A 16448-nucleotide genomic window follows, 5' to 3' on the forward strand; every position below is an offset into this window, starting at 1 on the left:
CGTTTTCACAAAACATATGTGTTTTTAATAATGTGAATGTATATAAGCGCTTTGATGTGAAAGTTTCTAAACAAGTATCATGACAACGCATTCCCCAATTATATTTGTTTTAAAACGACCCCTGTACACTGTGTGTATCTAGGTCAATTATAACGTGGTATGTATTGTGCATTGTCATGATAACATGTAAACTAATTATGTCTGAAGATTTAACCACGTGTGTATTTTCATTTTCAGATTAAGGAGAGAACATTCTGGTTTAAATATGTATATTAGATCGGAAAACAGAAAGATAATATTATTAAAAGTATCAAAAGTATTCAATTTAATTAATTCAATAGAAATCAAAGAAATATATACAAAATATAAACTGTATTTATGTTTGTGTTTCTGTAGAAACATAATATTAAATTGAAGTCAGAATATTTTCTGAGTTGCAATTAAGAAATAAGTATTTATATGACAAGATACTCTGCTTTGGAATTTTTAAATATTCATTTGTAAAAGAAACATGCATAATAATTAAATCTGAATAAATCCTTGCATCATACAAAAAAATGTTGATAAACAATAATAATTATATTTCTACGTTAAATATTTCCTACCGTTTCAGTAAGGTTTTATAAGTAATTGTTATTTATTTTTTTGTATTGTAATATATCCATAAAACGGAAATTAAGATAAATTAATTAAATATTTAAATTCTAAACGGTCGTGAATAAAAATACTTGTGTGTTTTCAATTCACAAAGATTTTGAATTCTTGCAGCTCACAAAAAAACGTAATAATAGTTTACAATAATCATAACAAAATTTCATTAAGTACTACCCAGCAAACACACAACATTTTAAAAACATTTTTTAAATGTCATATGGACGTCTCTCATAAAATATTGCAATAAGATATCATTTAAACATAAAAAAAATGTTTATTTTATTGTTTTTGAAATGTTTTATTTCTAACATTTAAGTAAAATGTTTTTACAACATTAACAAAATATTATTTGCTAATATCTTTTATTCATGTTCTCAAACATTGTTCTAAAATATCCCGTAGATATTTTATAATATAAAAAAATAATATTTTCTTCAATTGGTATTTTATATTTTAACAACATTTAAAGTAAATATTTTCCAAATATCCAAAAAACATTCTACAAAAAAATGTTTTATAGAAAATATAGTTTTGCTATTTGCATAAAATGTTTAATAACGTAAAATTAAAATGTTTTACATAAAACATCTGAAAAATATCAGCTAAATGTTTTCTATAAAATATTCTGACATACACATTACTTAATAGTCTTACTGATATTTTATTCAACATTTTACGGATATAAAAATAACATTTTATTTAAACTTTATTCAAAACCACACAAACAACGTATTGTGGAATTAGCTCGTTTTTTTTCAGGATAAGATATAGTACTACATTTCATCAATATCATGACAAGCAAGATACTATGGTTGAAATCCTTAATTGATATCTTGAAGATCCTTGAAGTCAGATTTTATTCCTTCTTATATTAAAATTCAAAAGAGTCAACATTAAATTAAGCAATAATGTATTAATAAACAATCACCTTTCTTTAATGTTTATTCATTTCGTTCGTGTATATTTTAGATATTAAGAAATGAAAACTGTAACTGTACTAAGTTCAATTTTCGTATCGTTTATATGCCTTACGGAGAACCGACCTTTTCCGGAATCGACTTTTGTTTTATCACCGGAAATGATTTTGAAATTTGAATTTCGAAACGATGACAGGATATCAACAAAGAGAGCCAAGAAAATTGTTTGTTACGCGATATATACTCATTTGGTAAGAATGATTAATCTGTTAAGATGAAACTTGTGCATTCATTGTGTGTGTTCAATCATAATCGGAACCAAATTACATCTGTTTCTGGAGGTGCGGATCAATGTTTTGAAAAAAGGGGGGCCCCTGCCCAAGGCAAGCAAACGTTTGGAGTGATACTTGTAAATAGTCTATACATTTATCTTATAAGTAGCTCCATAAGGGGGGTCTCGGGGCCCCTAAATCCGCCACTGTTCAAGCATCTACGTACAACAATTATGAATTTGTTCATTAATATAAAAAAAAATATCAGGATATGTGGCTTGTGTGTTTGATTGCCAATACACCTTATTGCTATTTGTCCACCATTACTGGCCATGGACATCACAAAAGTTCCCTTAAAAAGTTGCCGTCATATAATAATATTTGACACCACAATTGAAAGTAATACACTTTATTGCTATTTGTCCGCTATTACTGGACATCACACAACTGTCACGAGTTCCCTTAAAATTTTGACGTCATCATAAAAAATATCTGATGCCACAATGGAAAAGTGATAAGGTGTATTATTGTATGACGTATGCTGACGTAAAAAGTTCAAGCGGGACAGATTTCCAAATACTGAAATAGCGATAAGGTGTATGAGACAGCTATCCACCAGAATTTAAATGACTTGGATAAAAGAAATTATAGGTCACTGTACGGCTTTCAAAACTGAAAAAAACCAATGCCATATAGTCCACTTTGAAGCCTTGACAAACAAATGTTAAATTTTTCTCAACACAATTGAAACAAAACAACTAACTGCCTACATTAAATACACATTATGAAAAAGAAATTTGACAGACTTAAACCAACAACAACTATTGCAACAAGCATGACTCAATACCTTGTTTCCGAAGCACACAAACAAGTTACAATAACACTAATATAAGCACCATTTGAATATGGAGATTTTTTTTTCTAGTAAAATCAGTGTATGTATGTATTTGCAAAACAGTAAATTAAATTTCCCTTAACAGCTTAATGAACATTACAAAGTCTATGTAAGACTTCAGTACAAGCAAAATAATATAAACTGTTGCTTAAAATTATATTTATTGCTTCATACACACAATGTACATACAATGTATCTTTTATTTTTTAACAGGAGCTAAAAGAAAAGCCACAAAGGACAAGTTCAATATGCAGGTTTACAATTTGGAAGTGGCGCAGGTTCTTTGGAATGTCTACAACCTTTCAGGAGAATTTTTTTTTGAAGTAAGATTTTCATACAGAATTACTGTTATTCCATATTTAATTCAAATATTTAGCATAAACAATGCATTACATTCAAGATTAAGGGCATTCAATACAGAAAAGATATCTGGATATTTGAATAAATTATTTTTTTTGTGACAAAATAGAAACAAGTTGTTTATTTAAATCAATCTTTTAGTCCAACAGTGTGCTTTCATAAACAACAAATATGCTTTCCTTTGAAGTATTTCAAATACATATATAAACAACTCATTTAATGACATCTGTGTGTTTCTCGGAAGTTAAGTTATATTATTATCATTATTGCGAAAACAATGCATAACACTCCGATAAGTTATTATGTGCCTATAGTATACTTCTAGGACTGTATCATATGCCCTTAGATACAAATGACAAGTTATAAACTATGTCACTCTACAGAGTTTAACACTTAAAAAGGACAATAAGATGTTTAATGACATTATGTAGCAGGGCTTTTAAAGGCCCCTACATGATACAATGCATTTAATGAAAACTAAAAAAAACCAAGAAAAACAACAGCCTGATTTATACAAAACAATAAAAGAAAAAAAATATGATAGACAACAATCAACAAGTATACTATAATGAAATAAGACTCTTGACTGAACACATATCTAGTCTAAAGTTTTTTATATGTTTTTTTTTTAATAACTAAATGAAGTTCAGCGTGGCACATTGCTCTCTCTTAACACGGTCAGCCATTTATCGTCCCCTTCCGACAGACTATCATCGTTATTTGTTTCAAAACTTTAAAGGGGAGGTGATGTATATCCTTCAGGCAACGTGAATAGTTCTATAATAAAGGAATGTGCAAGAAGTTTATATACGAATGTAAGATTAATTTTTTTTTCAGAAGCATGGCACAGCAAGAAAAAGATATAAGACACTACAAGACATTCCAAGTGATTTTGAATAAGACAATTGATTGACTTTTTCAATGTATTCTTAAATAAATCAAATAGTTGATGTAAAATGGTGTTTTGTTCTCATCTCTTCAGCCAATTATCAATGATTATTGACTTAAGATGTAACCCTATTAGAAGTGTAGTGTTTTAGTTTAGAAAGAGAAGTTGTATTGAAAAATCTGAATCTGGGACACAAGTTTTAGTCAATGTAACTTGAACTTAAAAATGTGTATAATGTTTGCTTAATGTCCAATGGCATATATGTCATGCATGTTCAGGTGGGTATAAGATAGGTAATAAAAGTTGAGAGTGAAAAACTAAACATTATACCATTGTGGTTGGAATGTGGGCTTTCTTGCACTGTCTGTCGTCTGTCCACCTATATTTGTCGGATTTTGTCCAACAAATATTTTCATCACTGTTTTTCCCAAAACTGCTGATAAAGATGAGTTCATATTTAATGAGCTGCTTGATAGTGATGAACTGTGATGTGAGAACATTTTTGTATCTGGCACCTGTTTCCTGTTTGCTTATACATTGTATTTCAAAATGTTGAATGTTCTCAAATTTTTCATTACTTTAATTAGTAATGCTGATGAACAGAATGACTTCATATTTGGTAAGTGGCTTGATCATGATGAGTTGTGTCTGCCATTTTGGATGTGTCAAAATTTGTAGATACTTCTTGTTTTTAGAGACTTTGAATTGAATTTCATATGCTTAGCAAAACAACTGATTTATTCTTGTTTGTATATAGAATTAATTACTGTGTATAAATTAATTTAACTAATGATTTGTTATTTAAAAAAGCAGGAAACTCAATCAAAAGTACAGAAATTTTTATATTGATATGATCTAGATATCAACCAAAAACATCTTCTTAAAACATTTTGAAAACATTTTTTAGGCACAGTCTCACTTGCAAGAAAACATCCAAAAAACATTTTTATAACATTATTTGAGGTTCATGATGTTTTTCAAACGTTCAGAAAATATTTCTAGAAAATATTTTTTAAAAGATTATCAAAATGTTTTATACGCCATTGTTTTTCACATTATCATGATATTTCTTTACAACATTTTAATTATATTATGCAAATATTTTAGAAAATATATTAGAAAACGTTTTAGCGATATATATTCTACCATACATTTAATGTTTTTCTGACGTTTTTTTGTGATATTTTCATGACATTAGACACAACATTTTAAAAACATTTTAAAGATGTTTTTGTGTTTGCTGGGTATCATAATGTTATTTTGTTTGCACTGTTTTAGTATGGATTTATAAGTCTTTGCTTATATTTTTTATATTAATCTTTTCATATAGTGGAATGGTAGAATTTAAAAATAGATTCATTTGATAAATAAAATGTCCGTCCGTAAATACTTACTTGTGTTTATTGATACTACATGTATATACATTAAAAATTTTCGGAAAAAAATTACTAACAGGAACGTATGTTTATTATAAAATTTTAATTCTATTTTTGTTTGTTTGTTTTAATAGTTTAACCTTATAACATCTACATATTTGTACTATGGTACGATTTTGAAAATTGTATTCTCTGTGTTGCCCAACTATCCTACACGTCTTGATTCATTCACGTTATAGATCACATTTAAAACGCATACTATCGGTTTGCGTTCTTACAAATTCCAGTAATACTAATTCCACTCGTGAATGTGCATTTTCGTTTTTCTTATCTAAATTTAGGACACGGCTGTAAGAGATTGACATGTGACTTTCATGCACGGTCATTATGATCAGGGATGCGTACCAAAAATTTGCTAAATATATAAATTTTAAACGGTCGTGAATGAAAAAATACTGTTTACGCGTTCTCAATTCACAAGGATTATAAATCCTTGCATCTCACAAAAACGTAAAAATATATTACAATAATCATAACAAAATTTAATTACTATCAAAATGTAATTATTTTATGCAGTTTTAGTATAGATTAAAAAGTCTTTGCTTATATTTTGTATATAGTGGAATGTTAGACTTTAAAAAGAGATTCATTTGACAAATAAAATGTCCATCCGTAAATACTTGACGTTTGTGTTTATAGATATTATATCCTAATTTTTCCGAGTCGGAAAAAGTTTATTAACAGGAACTGCGTATGTTTATTATAAAACTTCAATTTTATTTTTGTTTGTTTGTTTTAGTAGTTCAACCTTATAGCATCTAAATATTTGTGCTATGATACGGTTTTGAAAATTGTATTCATTGTTTTTGTTGACCAGCTATCCTACACGTTTAGATTCTTTCACATTATACATCACCCTGTTCACACGCACGCTATCGGTTTGCGTTCACAAAAATTCCGGATAAAATGTCAATGAATCCGGAGTCAAAACACTTGAGTTAGGTAGTTTGACATCCGAATTCAACTATTAGATTAATATACGTGATGACGCAAATGCGTATTCTTATCCTGAGTTTCAGTGCGTATGCTTTCTATTTACTATTTCGTGCGCTAAAATACCGCGTGCATGCAATAGTATTAATTTCACTCGTGAATGCGCATTTTCGCTCTCTTATCTAAATTCAGGACACGGCAGTAAGTGCTTGACATGTGACTTTCAAGCACGGTCATCATTACTTACGATATTCTGACCTCTAGCTGTTTCTCTTTTGTTTTCTTTTTTGAGTCACTGTCCTATGATAAACTTTGACATAAAACATTGGATAAGGACCTTTTACACAAATATAAGCTCATCAGTATCCCAAAACTGTTTTCTGTCAGATTTCTTTGAGATCCAAAGAGGCTGTAGACAAGGGGATCCTTTATCACCTTACATTTTTCTCTTATGTGCTGAAATTCTAGGAATTTTAATCAGAAAGAACAAAGAAATTAAAGGAATTAAAATTGATGACACAGAATATCTTATCTCTCAATACGCCGATGACACATCAATAATACTTGACGGTACTCCTAAATCTCTAGATGCGTCTCTTCGCTTACTACAAAAATATGCTGACATGTCTGGTCTCCATATGAACTTGGACAAAACAAAGGTGGTGTGGATAGGCAAAAAAAATATAGTCAAGACACCATGTGTGTAAAATGGGGATTGGAATGGGGTTCCAGTAGGTTTACATTACTAGGAATAAATTTTTCTGTCAATTTGCATGAAATAGAATTGTTAAACTATGGTCCAAGAATTAAGGAAATTGAGAATATAATAAAAATTTGGTCTAAACAAACATTAACACCGGTTGGAAAAATAATCATCAAGACACTAATTATCTCAAAATTGAACCATCTGTTTTTAACATTACAAGCACCATGCAAAAATACTTTAAAACAACTAACTGACAAAATTTATTCATTTCTTTGGGAAAACAAACCTGACAAGATAAAAAGAGAAATTTTTTGTTCTGAACACAAATTAGGAGGGCTGAAAATGATAAATATTGACAAATATATAAAAGGATTGAAACTAACATGGATTAGACGGTTGTTGAAAAACAACCCAAAACTAAATAGGCTACTAGAAAGTCCTGAAAAAATCAGTATTGAAAACCTAGTTTATTTAGGCCCAACAAAAAGATGTAAAAACCCTTTTTGGGAAGAGGTCTTTAAAGCTTGGACAGATTTACAAAATAAATTTATACCAAAAAATGAAGACGAGTTTGTATCAGATTCACTCTGGAATAATGAAAATATTAAAATAGGAACAACATCTATTTTCTATAAAGACTGGGCAGATAAAGGGATCTTTTTGATAAATGATCTATTAAATGAGGAGGGAAAACTAATGACTTTTCAACAATTCCAAGACATTTATAAAATTAAGTCAAACTTTCTTACTTATAATGGGGTAATTTCATCAATAAAATCATATAAAAAAGCTCTCAAGAAAGATGTATCCATAAACAATCTTAATAAAACACAAGGACCAATTATTCCAAATAATATCAGAATATTTTTTTTATCAAAAAAAGGCTCGAAAGATATGTATAATGTTCTATTAGAAAAAAACAGTACTAAACTTAACTGTGAAGACAAATGGTCCTTAACACTGAACAAAAATTTTGATTGGAAAACCGTGCATAGTATGTCTTTTTACTCCACAAAAAGCTCAAAACTTCAATGGTTCCAGTATAGAATAATACACAGAATCTTGGGCACAAATAAATTTTTATTTAATATAAAAATAAAACAAAGCGATAAATGTACTTTCTGCAATGAATTTACCGAGGATATTGAACACATATTTTGGACATGCCATAAAATAGCAGATCTGTGGATAAGACTCGGTGACTGGATTTATAACCAAACACAAATAATTATTCCGTTTGACATGGATATAATTTTATTTGGAAATTTAGGAAAAATAGAAAATAATAAAATAAAAAATTTAATTATACTATTATCAAAATTATTTAGTTATAGAACAAAACTGTGTGAAAATCAAGTCAGTTTTGCAGGGCTGAAAAATTATCTAAAAGAAAATCTAATACTAGAAAAGAATATATTTTTTTTAAACAAAGCCTCTTCACATTGCCAACCTCTACTGGGACCCCTGGCTGCCATTACTGAATAATTTACACTTAACAAATTAGCATTACCCTATGTAATGTTACTGTGTATATTGTTTTAGCCTTCTCCACACCACCATATATGTTTTATTTAATATATTGTTATATGTTTGTTTATTGTTTTTTGTTCTTGTTTTGTGCCTAAAACCACATGTACGTTTTTTAACATCTATTTTGTGTTTGTATGAATTTTTTACAATGGAAAACCAACTTTGCCAAATTTATTTAATGTTATATCTTAAGACACATGCTAGTTTTGACCAAAATACTGCTGCCAAAAATCTAAATTTCAGTGATTTTTTGTTTTTGTTTTTGTTTTTTTTTTCTCTTTGTTTTTTTATTTATTTACTACTTTCTCTTCTCTTTTTTCTTTCTTTAGGAAATAAAATTCTCTCTTTATTGAACAATATGGAAATAATGGATACATAATAATATAGTGTATATATTTTATAATTTAGAATACTAACAATTACTAACTATTTTCTATCTAAATATACAATCTAATGTTTAACGAGGCCGGGATAAGGTACCGGTACTTTCTGTATCCAACTAAAAAATGTGAAAGTTTTCAATAAAGTATGTAAAGTCTAAAAAAAAAAAAAAAAAAAAAAAAAAAAAAAAAAAATAAAAAACTTTGACATTTTCGAAAAGCTAAGGATTGTCTACCCAAGGAATAGATTCCTTAACTTTGTAATTATTTGGCCTTTTAACTTTTTTCATTCGAGTGTCACTGATGCTTTTTTGTAGACTCACGTCTGGCGAAGATCATTTTATTTCTGGTATCTTTTTATATCTGCATACCTTTTTATATAAATTGGTTATTTTGAGGGTTTGTACAGGTATTCATAAAATTTCTGAATTAAGATATTCTTCGGCAAAACCAAGTGTCCCTGTATGATATTTGAATTGATTTAAGTAAAATCAGGAAATCCTTAAAATTTTAGATGTTTTATTAGACCAAAAGTACAGACAGTTCCAATAACGAGTTGAGAACATGAAGGTCCATGCAGGAAGCAAAATATAAAGATATGATAGATAAAATAAATGCATGCAGAATTCCAGATTATAAAGCAAGCTTAGTGCATAAATTTATATTGCGATTGGTTTGTGCAATTTGCATAAGTCATCCGGTTTGTAGAAATTGGGATTTGCAAAAGGGTTATTATCGGGAAAATTATGTACATTCCCAAGTACTAAATTAAATAGTCTAGCTTTAAAATATATATTAAAATAGTATTCAACTGACTTCTAGAACAGGGACAAAAGATATCAGAGTGACAGTCAAACTCATAGATCGAAAACAAACTGACAACGCCATGGCCAAAAATAAAAAGACAAACAGACAAATAATAGTACAGATGAAACAACATAGAAAACTAAAGACTTAACAACACGAACTCCACCAACAACTGAGGATGATCTCAGGAGCTCCGAAAGGGTAAGCAGATCCTGCTCCACATTTTGCACCTGTCGTGTTGCTTATGTTATTACAAATCCGGTAAATAGTCTAATTCGGTAGGTCACATTCGTGAAAATGGAAGGGTATTGTAGTTACGACATAAGGAACATATCCGATATCATCTGTGAAACGGTTATTTCATAACGGTCAACCAACTCGTGATGGCGTCCGTAAAATTTACGAAGGGATGATTTCAACTTCACCATTTGGAACTCTAGGTTTAATAGCTTCCTTGTGAGCAGCAATCCTCTATCAAGGAAATACAAGCCCGCAATAGGGAATATCGTATCAATGTGGAGATATATACTTCGTATGCAGGCGAATTATTTCAATTCAAAAGCAAACACAAATTCAGCAACAATCTTATGGTGACCCGGCAGTCAGCGGTCTTAGGTTCACGTATTGCTTTTCTTTTTTTTTAAAGAAAGCAACTTGTTTATTTGATATCCAGTGACGAATATTTATCGAACATTCTGTACTTTGTTAAATATCCCATACCTTCTTCATGACGAGACATGGTGGAGACCAGTTTCTCGATTAATGAACGGTTATTGTTCTATGTAAAAGCGCAATAGAAAATGCGAAAAGTAAAACAGCAAAATACAAAAGCTAAGGCCCGAGTCCGATTTTGATATAATGAAAAACAAAATGCACCCACAGCAAAAAAATAAAACATAAATTCTAAGGATCAATAGAAAAGAGCAAATACATAAAGGAAGATACAAGGATATAACTTTTGATGGGGGTGTTAATCATTGCATTTTTAAATTGGTAATTATAAATGAAATATGAAAAAATGTTTTTTTGGGAGGGGGAAAGAGAGGATGTTCCCAGAAATACCATGATTTAAATATTAAAAAAAAACATGTTGAATTAACTAGAAAACGTGTAATTTAAGAGATCTAGGCCTCATATATTTTTTTTTATTCTGCATATGCAAGAAAAAAAATTATCCATAGACGCTGAGCAAGTAATACTTAATCAAAAATTTAATCGAGATAAAGGAAAAGGAAGGTAGATTCAGCCTATGTTTCTATCAAAGTGGTTTTTTTTATTAACTATTGCAGACATCGAGTTCGACACTTTTCTATATAATTGCACAAATTGTTTAATTTTTATGCTTCTGTTATGTTTTGTAGCATGAATGTTTGTTCACGCCTGCTTTTATTTAAGACATTAGCTACATGTCTTTTGTGAATCATTGGAGAAGTTATACATCATGTTACATCAATCAATTGTTTCATTAATAAATAATATAGTGTAAATTTAGGATCATCAATAAAGTAGATCAGTGATAATAGTTCTTTTTCAGGAATTTGAAGAGGCTGCACGTAAACTCAAAGGTAAGAATAAAACACGATCAACATTAGCATTTTTACATCCAGTTGAACAAAAAGATAATGTAACCTCAAACATTTATTTGGCAAAATTGCGTGTTTGAGGTACTTGTTAATGATCTAAACTAAGCGAAGGTAAGATGTCAAAACAACTTCATTTTCAACAAGGTTTCTTAATGGTTTGCTGCGTAAAACCCATAGATCCAAAAGAAACCTCATCAAGAATGCTACCTTAAACATTTAGAGAGCAAAATATGATAAAAATGATGTACATTCGGCGCCATAGATACTAAAATAGTGTATAGGAGGAATGACCAAAACCTTCTAAGGTCAGCTTTGAACCTTAAGTTTCCTGCAAGTGACCAACATTAATTTCGAGTTTAGCATGTGATATATTTATTCGTCTAGAATTTTAACATATTACGTGATATGATGTATTTCGGGTATTTGCTTGATGGATATTAAAAATTGTAGCATAAACACACATTAAAACATCAAATGCAAATAAAAAAAAAACATCAAATGCAAATAAAAAATATATACAGTACCATTAAAAAAATATTCAAATAAGTTTAAATGTTCTTTTTCAGCGACAGGAGTTCAAGCCGTCCAACATCTAGTTAAAGATATCTCAGTGAACTATTTATCCGTTAAAGTATGCCATGGAGATATTGAAAATTTTAATGTTCGTAACAAAATTATTAAATTTCTATTCCTTAAGTTTCATCCATTCATCCTTTATAATATGTAAATAGTAAAAAACCAGAATGGCTTTTAATGACAACACATGTAAAATAGACACAGTCATGTTCTGAAAATTTGCAATGGTTTCAGTACTTAAGTCCAAGAACAAGTATAACAATGAAATTCATTTTTTAATCAATAAATACTGGAGGAAACAAAACATTTGGTAACACAATAAGAGAGTAAAACGATAAAATGGTAATAGAGTAAAATAAGTGATTGTTATTATAAACACTTATGAGAAAACTAACGGCTTAATTAATAACAAAACAGTTTACGAAAAACAAATATGACAGACATGAACCAAAGACAACCACTGAACTACAGGCTCCTGTATGACTTCGGACAGGCACATACATTATTTGGCGGGGTTAAACTCTTTGTTAAAGTTCAACCCTTCCCTTACCTGGGACAGTGCTGTAACAACACAACATAAGAACAACTATACAAATCAGTTGAAACTTATTAGTAAAGGTTATCTTACCAATGTTGTAATTAGATCTTTGAATATAGTTTGCATTGGCACTAATATCGATTTTGTCATCAGCAAATTAAAACATAACTAAATTTGTATTCTTTTCAAACGGGATGTATAAAGACACACCCACGTTCATTTAGATCTATAAAGAGGTTAACTCCTTACTATCCTTCTTCCTGTCGATACATTTATTTTTGGCATTGCACAAGTCATGTCTTCTTTGACTGTCCATGACAATAAAATACTAATTCCCTAGGATTTGTTTTAGTTGATTTTAGTCTCTGATGCATGATTTTTTTTTATTAATTGTTTTTGGCTTTTAACAAGCTGTCAGTAACTGCGAATACTCTCAAATCGTACTTTCATGTTTATTTGACCAATTGATACTAATTTTAATGCTTTTTTGTTATTTGATTTTATTCAGGGTTATATCTGGTCTAAATACCAGCTTTGATAAGTGTTTGGTATTACTACAAACTTTCACTTCTTCGTACTATGAACATAAAAATTATTTATTTTGTAAATATATTTCCTTTCTCTATTGAACTGTACACGTGTACCTAACAACAAAATTATTTTCATTTACCTGTGTTTAAAGTATGTGCAAATGGCTGATATTTTTGTCCAAGCATATTGTTTTTCTTAAATTGTCTAGCGGTATAACATGTTACTTTAATTATTCATCCCTTAGCTTATTTATTTTGTATTTAAATTATATCATAGAACAAATTTATTTGTTCAGTGTATGTTCACTGGTGTTAATATGTCTTTTGATTGAGTTAAGCAATTTCAATTGATATTTTATAGTGTGTCTTTCTATGTTGTGATGTTACACTATTGTTTCAGATAAGGGAGAAAGTTTGATACCAATAAAACGTTTAAACCCGCTGCAATTGTTTGCACCTGTCCTAAGTCAGGAATCTTATGTTTAGTAGTTGTCGTTTTTGATGTGGTTCATAAGTGTTTCTCGTATCTCGTTTTTTTATATAGATTAGACCGTTAATTTCCAGTTTGAATGGTTTTACACTAGTAATTTCTGGGGCCCTTTATAGCTTGCTGTTCGGTGTGAGCCAAGGCTCCGTGTTGAAGACCGTACCTTGACCTATAATGGTTTACTTTTATAAATTTTGACATTGATGGAGTGTTGTCTCATTGGCACTCATACCACATCTTCTTATATCTATTAACTCGTCAGATCGATACAAAGAAAAACATCAAACAAAAATACAGACAGGACGTAGCGTCACTTTTACCGTTCTAGAGTTAATACACTCCTTTACAAATGGAAAAAAATGCTGAATTTTTCGTTTCCGTTCTCTAATTAAGTTTGCTTCAACCAAACTTATACACAATGCTCATAACCACAAACTCAGATCAAGTTGGAATATGGGGTTTGGGGGTGGATGGGGCATCATTTTTACAGTTCTTGGGTTATGTCCCTTTATAACGTTATATGCAAGCGGGGGCATCACACATTCTTCTGTAATTGATTGCAAATATGAATAATGCATATTTGATCGAACAAACTCAATTCTGAATACTAGTGATATTTTTCCCTGTACGTTAAAATGTCAAAAATGTTTCAAAGAAAATACTAAAGTCTTGTTGATTCCATAATTTCTGCACTGTTAGGTTTCTAAGTCTTTATGATTTACAGTGACCTGTAAAACTTCTTATATATTTTATATAAGTGTACAAGCGTATTCGAGATTGCTTTGACATTTATAAAGTCTGATCCTTTAATCTGCATGATTCGTCAATACATGGGCTGCAAATTGTAGTTTGCTGACCAGACTATATTAACAATACAATAGCCTGTTATACTGCCAGTATAAAAGATTTGGTTAAGAAGATGCTAAAAACCATTAGGAAATACGTTTATAACAATCATATAATAATACATTTCAGGTTGATGTCATCGTTCATTATGTAACTCCACTGATAAATCAAAACGCAAATGAATTGTCTGTCGCCTTGTTCAAACTTGGTGGAATAAAGTTCCAACGACTATTTGACGAGAAAGTTTTTAAAAAGTACAGTAACAACATTGCGATTGGTCAACCTATTCCTTGTGAAGGTGTAAATTTAAAATGTGATAGAGTATACAATTGCTGTTTAACTGAATTAAACCCATTTTGGCCGCCCGAAAGGCAAAAGGTAAATCATTTTGTATAGTTTTAATGCGAATGGTATGCTAAATAATTTGTGGTCGGGTCAGAATTGAGATTTAACAAAACATTCCCATCATATACCTGTCTACACAGTTTAATTGATGGAATAATAAAAAGTCTCTTAATAGTTGTTATATACAATTATCTCCTTTTCCTTACAAATAGGATTTTGTGTTCTGCAAACAGGTATAAACATATTTAGCATCAAATAACATTATGATTTATCGAAATCATATTTTAAAGTGATTTGATTTTCCCCCATGTAATTATATTAGTAAGTAAATTATTTATTACAGTAACACTATGTTAATATGTACAAATCAAAAGTATATAATAAACAACGAGAATAAGAATACTACCGCCCTAATGGACCTATAAGTCGCCGTAAGTAATTTTAAACATGTTTAAATTGTCATTTTCTTGGTCGTAACCACTTGCTGGTTTTGATTTCGCACAAATACCAATACTACTAATTTCTTCAATTGTAATATTAGAGTACAAGTCTTTATGAGGAATACACAAATGGTCTTCTAATTAGATTCCGATATTGTTTGATGATTTTTTTAAGAAAAAAACTGTCGTTGTAAAAATTCCGAATCGATATATGACCTACATCTGAATATCCTTTATAATTCAAGGACCGAGTCAAGGCCTAGGGACCTTTCCAACAATAGAAATCATTAGGATTCGCTCTTGATAATGTTTCAATATCAACTGACATAGCTTTTTTGAACGTATGTTACATTGGTATTCAGACTTTCATTGGACACATATCTTGTTGACTGTGCTCGCGCTTAAATGATGCTTTGACATTTCGGCTACAGTTATACTGTACAAACCCTTTTTAGCTCACCTGACCGAAAAGGGCCAAGTCTGATCGTGTTACTACGATCCCAATATGGCGGAGGTAAAAATATGTAAAATCGTTTTCTGCTAATTTCTCCGTGTAAACGTATTGCTTTTAAGTATTACTCCGACGCCAGGTTTATCTGTACGGTTTTGATGCGTGTGTGTGTTCTTAATATCATATATGGCTTCATTACAAAAATAATAGCAATCGAAAATTTAAGGAAGATAATCGTAACTCCATGATTTTCTTGTGATATGATAATCGTAACTGGACTATCAGATAGTCGTAATTTGGACATGACAATAGTAACTTATCAGTAATAATCGTAGCTTTATCTGTTGATTGGGGCGGCGAATCAATCTAAATCTTCCTTAAAAGTTTGATAGTGTGACCAGAATTAGTGAATAATTGGTTATCTCAAACTAATTTACTTTTTGCTTTGTAAATAAAGTCTATATATATTTCACAAGTTAAAATTTACGATAAATATTGATGGTATATTTTATACTAAAGAAGAAGAAGATAGATTCCTTAATTTAAATGATTTTTAAAGTTTTATAACAAAGTTCAATCAATCAATATCTGTTTTTGCATGCCAGTACCATAATACCAAAGTACTGGAAATTGGGCTGGTGATACTCTCTGGGACTAACATTTCACTAACAGGGATATTGACCCGGTAGTAGTTATAAGATTAACGATACCAGATGTCTCTTTCGACAACTATTATGTCTCTTCAGTGATGCTCGAGGCAAACACCTAATGCAAACGTTGCAGAGCTGATAAAACCACAAAGGACCTAAAGTATACCCGAATTTAGACAAGGAATCGGAGCTTTGCATGAGAGAGATATATTCCTTTATTTAA

At 30.0% G+C, this 16448-nt stretch overlaps 1 long non-coding RNA gene across 1 annotated transcript; it reads left to right on the plus strand.

Annotated features, from left to right (window-relative positions):
* Window positions 1-1639: 1639 nt before the first annotated feature.
* Window positions 1640-4055, plus strand: LOC127717673 (uncharacterized). The gene is made up of 2 exons (XR_007989290.1): window positions 1640-3061; window positions 3936-4055. It is a non-coding gene; the product is annotated as an uncharacterized LOC127717673 (long non-coding RNA).
* The last annotated feature ends 12393 nt before the right edge of the window (window positions 4056-16448 follow it).

This window comes from Mytilus californianus, unplaced genomic scaffold, assembly GCF_021869535.1.
Source record: "Mytilus californianus isolate M0D057914Y unplaced genomic scaffold, xbMytCali1.0.p SCAF_1, whole genome shotgun sequence".
Lineage (NCBI taxonomy): Eukaryota > Metazoa > Mollusca > Bivalvia > Mytilida > Mytilidae > Mytilus > Mytilus californianus.